We start from the raw sequence: 6,283 nt of genomic DNA on the forward strand, positions 1-6,283 counted from the left end.
AAAAACCTCAGCAAAACACAACAAACAAAATCCAACACCATACTGAAAGAATTATATACCACAGTCAAGTAGGATTTATCCCTGGTATGCAAGGTTGGTTCAACATAAGAGTATCAATTAAAGTAATATATCACAGGAACAGAATGAAGGAAAAAATACATGATCACCTCAATTGACGCAGAAAAGGCATCTCACAAAATGCTTAATAGTGAAAGACTTAAAGTTTTCCATCTAAGATCAGGAAAAAGATAAGGATGTCCAATATCACCACTCTTATTAAATATAGTACTAGAAATTCTTGCCAGAGCACTTAAGCAAGAAAAGAAACAAAAAGCATCAATATTGGAATGGAAGAAGTGAAAAAAATCACTATTTGTGCATGACATGACCATATAGATAGAAAGCCCTTAAAACTCTACAATAAAGCTTTGAGAACTGATATATGAGTTCTGTAAAGTGGCAGGATATAAGATTAACATGCAAAAGGCAGTAACATTTATATACAACAAAAATGAACAATCTGAGGAGGAAATCAAGAAAAATTCAATTTAAAATAACAACTAAAAGAATTAAATATCTAGGAATAAATTAAAGATATAAAGGACTTGTACACTGAAAACTTCACAACATTGTTAAAGGAAATCAAAGAAGACCTAAATAAATGGAATAAGAATATTCCATGTTCATGGATTGGAACAGTAAATATAATTAAGATGTCTGTCCTATCAAAATTGATTTACAGATTTACCACAATTCAATAAAAATTACAACAGTATATTTTTACTGAATTGGAAAAGCCAGTTATGAAATTTATTTCGAAGGGCAAAGGACCCTGAATAGAAAAAAATCATATTCACAAAGAAAAATGAAACTCGAGGAATCACGCTACCTCACTTTATTTATTTATTTTCTTCTTTATTTTATTTTAATGGTACATTAAAAAATATGAGGTCCCCATATACCCCACACCACATCCACCCCACCCCTCTCACATCAACCTCTTCAATCATTGTGGCACATCCACTACACCTGGCAAATACATTCTGTAGCACCACTGTACCACATGGACAGTACCTCACTTTAAAACACAACAAATCTACAGTAGTCAAAACTGCATGGTATTGGCACAAGGATAGACATACTGACCAATGGAGCCAAATTGAGAGTTCTGACATAGATTCTTTCATATATGGTCAAATGATATTTAACAGGGCCATTAATGTCACTCAACTGAGACAGAATGGCCTCTTCATCAAATGATGTGTAGACAACTGCATACCCATTTCCAAAAGAATGAAAGAGGATCGCCATCTCATTGCCTGTACAAAATTAACTCAAGAAGGATCAAAGATCTGAATGCAAGAGCCAAGGCCATAAACTCCTAGAAAATAATGTAGGGAAGCATCTATGAGATCTTGTGGTAAGAAATGGTTTCATAAACTATCACCTCACGTGTGAGCAACAAAAGAAAAAATAGATAAATGGGAGTTCCTCCAAATTAAATGCTTTTGCACTTCGAAAGAGTTTCTCAAGGAAGTGAAAAGGCAGCTACTCAATGGGAGAAAATATTTGGTAAACATTTATCTGATTAGGGCCTAATATCCAGTATGTATAAAGAAAGCCTCATCTCATCTCAAAAATAAAGAGACAAACAATGCATATAAAAAATGGGCAAGATATTTGAACAGATACTTTTCCAAAGAAGAAGTACAAAATGACTAAAACACACATAAAAAAGCTGCTTGACATCACTAGTAATTAGGGAAATACAAATCAAAACTATAATGAGATATAATCTTACACCTATTAGACTGGCAGCTGTTTAAAAAATAGAGAACTGCAGGTGTTAGAGAGAATGTGGAAGGGAAACCTCATCCACTGCAGGTAGGAATGTAGAATGGTGCAGCCATAGTAGAGGATGGTTTAGCCATTCCTCAGGAAGTTAACTGTAGACTGCCATATGATCCAGCAATCCCACTGCTGAATATATACCCAGAAGAATTGAAAGCAGGGGCACAAACAGTGTGTACACCAATGTTCATAGTAGCATTATTAATTATTCACTATTGCCAAATTTGGAAGCAACCCAAGTGTCTATCAACAGATGAATGGATGAGCAAATTGTGGTATACACATACAATGGAATATTACTCAGCTCTAAGAAGGAATGAATTATTGACACATGGGAAAACATGGCTGAATTTTGCAGACCTTCTGCTGAGTGAAGTAAGCCAGTCACTGAAGGACAGATACTACATGACCTCACAGATATGACCTAAAAATATTGAGCAGTCTCGTAGAACTAGAGTCTGGAAGATAGATTATTGGGAGACAGAAAGGGAGTAAAGAGTGATGAGTTGATGCTCAATATGGGCAAAATCTATGATAAGAAGAAAGGGGGTGGTTTGTCAGTGGATGGGGGTGATGATGGTACAATGATGTGATTGGGGTTAATGATTCTGGGTGTGATGGTCAGCAGGATGGGGAAATGATTGGGTTGGACTATCCATGGCCTGAAGGGGCACTGGAAGAAGGAACAGGTAAACACTGGGTATTTGTAGGTCTGTGGTTAATAAGACAATGGTAGGAATGTTCTTTTGTCAAATATGGCATTAAAGAGTTACTAGTGCAGGGCATCAGGGGTGGGGGGATATGTGGGAGAGGGCACACCTGGGGCATACTTCTAAGGAATATGAAAGTGTTCATCTGGTCATAGGGTGTTATTTTTGTGTCAAACATAATAAAAAAGAAAATATTGTACTCTCATCCTGGGAAGTCCTGCTATGTTTTCAATTAGAGGGGCAAGAATCTCTTGAGAATATAGGCAGTACCTAATAAAAGAAAGCAGACCAATATGTCAAGCCATCAATATTAATGCACATAAGTATGAACATTATTCTTCAAAAATTGAAATTTAGTGATGACCATAGTTCCAGGTGTGTGCATGGGGGGAAGAATAAATGGAACATAGAGCACTTTTAGGGCACTGCAATTATTCTTCATGATCTTACAATGACAGATATAGGCCTTCATACATTTTGTCAAAACCTATTAAAGTGTACAGTGAAAAATGTAAAATGTAAACCATAATGTAATCCATTGAACATATTTATTGGCAATGCTTCAATGTTTGTTCATCCATTGTAACAAATGTACCTGAGTCATGTAAGATGTTACTAACAGGGGGAAATGTGAGAGGGGAAGGGAGTATGGTATACAGGAATCCTGTGTATTTCCTGTGTGATCTTTGTGTAAACTAAAGCTTCTTTGAAAATAAAGTGAAAAAAGATAACAACTTATCGTGATGAAAGACACAATGCAAACAATTGTTTTGCACTTTGTTATTTTTATTATTTTTTAATTATTTTTATTTATTTATTTCTTGCTATGTTTGGGGGAGGTTTTGAAATGCAGAAGGGTCACAGCTGTGGCAGGGAAGAATCACTGTTGTGGGATGTCAGTGCTGGGGGAGAAAAATGGGGGGTGCACATGGGGCATGACTCTATGGAATATGAATGTGTTCAAGTGGTCATAGTTGTTATCTCAGTAGGTGGAGATCCAGACTATATGAATGAATATTGAAATCCTATCCTGAGTAGTCCTTTTACATTCTCTAATAGAGTGGCAAGAATCCCTAGAATACATGGGCATGCCTAGGGAAGGAGGACAGACCATTAAGCTGGCCCTTGATACTGATGCTTGTAGTTATGAATCTCTTTTTCGTGAAAATGAAACTTAGATTAGTATCACATATTTCCCAAGAGTTACCTTCTGAAAGCTTTCTTGTTGCTCAAATGTGGCCTCTCTTTAAGCTAGACTCAGCATATAAAATTACTACTTTCCCCCTGGCGTGGGACATGACTCCTGGGGATGACCCTCCTTGGCACTGAGAGATTATTACCAAGCACCAACTTGTGATGCATTTGGAAGAAGACCTTGGCCAAAAGGGGGAAATCCAAAATACAAATGAATTTTCATAGTTAAGAGTTTTCAAAGTGAGTTGGGAGGTCATCCCAGAAGTTATGCTTATGCATGTTTCAGGAGGATCTCATTGACTGCCACAGTGAACAATACTTGGGGTGCTCCTGAGGGTTCTAGAGCCATATAAACACCACAGACATGACTGACAACCCTGGGAATTCTGCACCATGTCAATGGGCCTTATCTTGGAATATATGATAACCTATCTCCCCAATGTATTGGAGTTAGACTCATATATAATTTTCCTACACTTGTTCTTATGCCCCTTTTATTTGAAGCTATAATTAGCATTATATCCATTAAATATGTGTACCTGAGATTTAAATCCTCCATCTGTTTTTATGCTGGTTGGCCTGGAATCTCAGCAGAATTGCAGCCAACACCTAATCTCCAGTTCATTGGATTCACCCCAGACAACCAAGGAAAGGATAATGATGGGCAATGCCCAGCCCCAAAATTGGAAACTATCTACAACTGCAAGCAATATAATTCCATTCATCTGTCCCATGGGATCTAAGCCCTTCTCAGTCAGAACCAGAGTGGGCATCACCATTGAAAAAGCCTCAAGATTGAGGAATGAACAAACATATGTGGTGAAAATGCATTTATGGACTAAAATAGACATATTATTATTCCTGTAATGGGTATTTTTTGCCACATGTGTAACTTGTAACATTGATATAAAGGCAGTGGTCACCAAGGGCTCTGAGGTGAAGGAAACAAAATAGGTGTAACATGGAGCATTTTGGGGACATTGGAATTGCCCTCATGGCATTGCAATGACATATAAAAGCCATTATACATTTTATCAAGGCCTATAAAATTGTGTGGTGCAAAGTATAAACCATAAGGTAAACTATAGACTATAGTTAGTAGCAATATGTATTCATCAGTTGTAACAAATGTACTATAATAACAAAAAATGTTAATGTGGAAAAGTAAGGAAGGATGGTGGGGTATATCATAATTCCCTAGACTTTTCAATGAAACATGTATGTACTCTAAAGCGGCTTTAACAATAAAATAATTTTTTTAAATTTTGAAAATATTTTAGGATTGGGACAGGAAAATGGAAGAGAGGAGAGTAATGGAAGAGGTGATGGAGGAGGACCTGGTGATCAAGGAGAGGATAAATCAATCTGGAGTTAAGGAACAAAGGTCTGGAAGAGGTAGCAGAGTGAGTCCTTGATAATTGCCCACTTATCAAAGTAAAAAATTTAGGGCCTGGAAAGTACTTTAAGGAACTAATTTATGAGTATGGCTAATGTAGAACTAAGTTCACTGGCTCTGCTTTCCAGTTTAAATATGTTTTGAAAGTTGGAATTTAGTGACTATATAATTTCTAGAGGCTTTGAATTCTGGCTGAGAAATACTCAAATCTTACCTACCTCATTCTGAATGGAAACAAAGTCAAACATCTCAGCACAGTAGATGCTCTGCAAAATGTCTGAAATTGTGAGATCACAAATCTGGAAGATTATAGAGAAAATATTTATTATTCATTTTTTTAATATTACATTAAAAAAATATGAGGTTCCCTTAGACACTTAGATGGGTTTGATCAGAAGGCTAATGAAACACCAGAACTTAAAGAGAAGAATGATGAGGATGGAGATAATGATGATGAAGAGGAAGATGAAACTGACCCACTTGAAGGGTATGAAGAAGAGGAGGAGGAAGATGAGGAGAAAGAGAGGATGAAGATGAAGCAGACTCAGAATTAGGAGAGAGAGAAGTGAGTCTCTCATACTTTGTGAAAGAAGAAATCCAAGATGAAGATGATGATGACTTTGTTGAAAAAAGAGCAGAATAAAAAGAAAAAAGGTCTTCAAGGGGAGAAGAGGAAACAAGATGCTGAAGATGCTGTAAAGGAAGAAAATAAATAGACATTCTAAGACTAGATTCCCTAATGTTTCTGGGTTTGCAATAGAGGAACAGCATCTTCTTTGTTTCTTCATGTACGATAGCTATCCCTACTGAAGATGATGTGCAACTTTTTATAAGAAAAATGTGGTTTTATTATTTTGAACATTTTATCTTTCCAAAGATTTATGTGTCTGTTCATGACAAGATTGTGTATAAAACAAATTTTTCATTGACAGTACTGTATAACTCCCTAGCAATTATTTGGAATCTTAATTTTTCTAATTCAAGTTCATTTTAATTAGTTAGAGTCCATAATTAAAGCATGTTAGGTTTTACACAGATTTAGTATGGTGCATTTAATTTTTAGGTTTTAAACATTTTTTAATAGACTAATTGAAATCACAGCAAACTTTAATAATAAATGGCAATAGTTTTC

At 36.0% G+C, this 6,283-nt stretch overlaps 1 pseudogene; it reads left to right on the top strand.

Annotated features, from left to right (window-relative positions):
• Positions 1 to 5,238: 5,238 nt before the first annotated feature.
• On the top strand, positions 5,239 to 5,867 carry LOC101425989 (acidic leucine-rich nuclear phosphoprotein 32 family member E pseudogene; annotated as a pseudogene).
• The last annotated feature ends 416 nt before the right edge of the window (positions 5,868 to 6,283 follow it).

The sequence above is a fragment of the Dasypus novemcinctus genome, chromosome 4 (genome assembly GCF_030445035.2).
Source record: "Dasypus novemcinctus isolate mDasNov1 chromosome 4, mDasNov1.1.hap2, whole genome shotgun sequence".
NCBI lineage: Eukaryota > Metazoa > Chordata > Mammalia > Cingulata > Dasypodidae > Dasypus > Dasypus novemcinctus.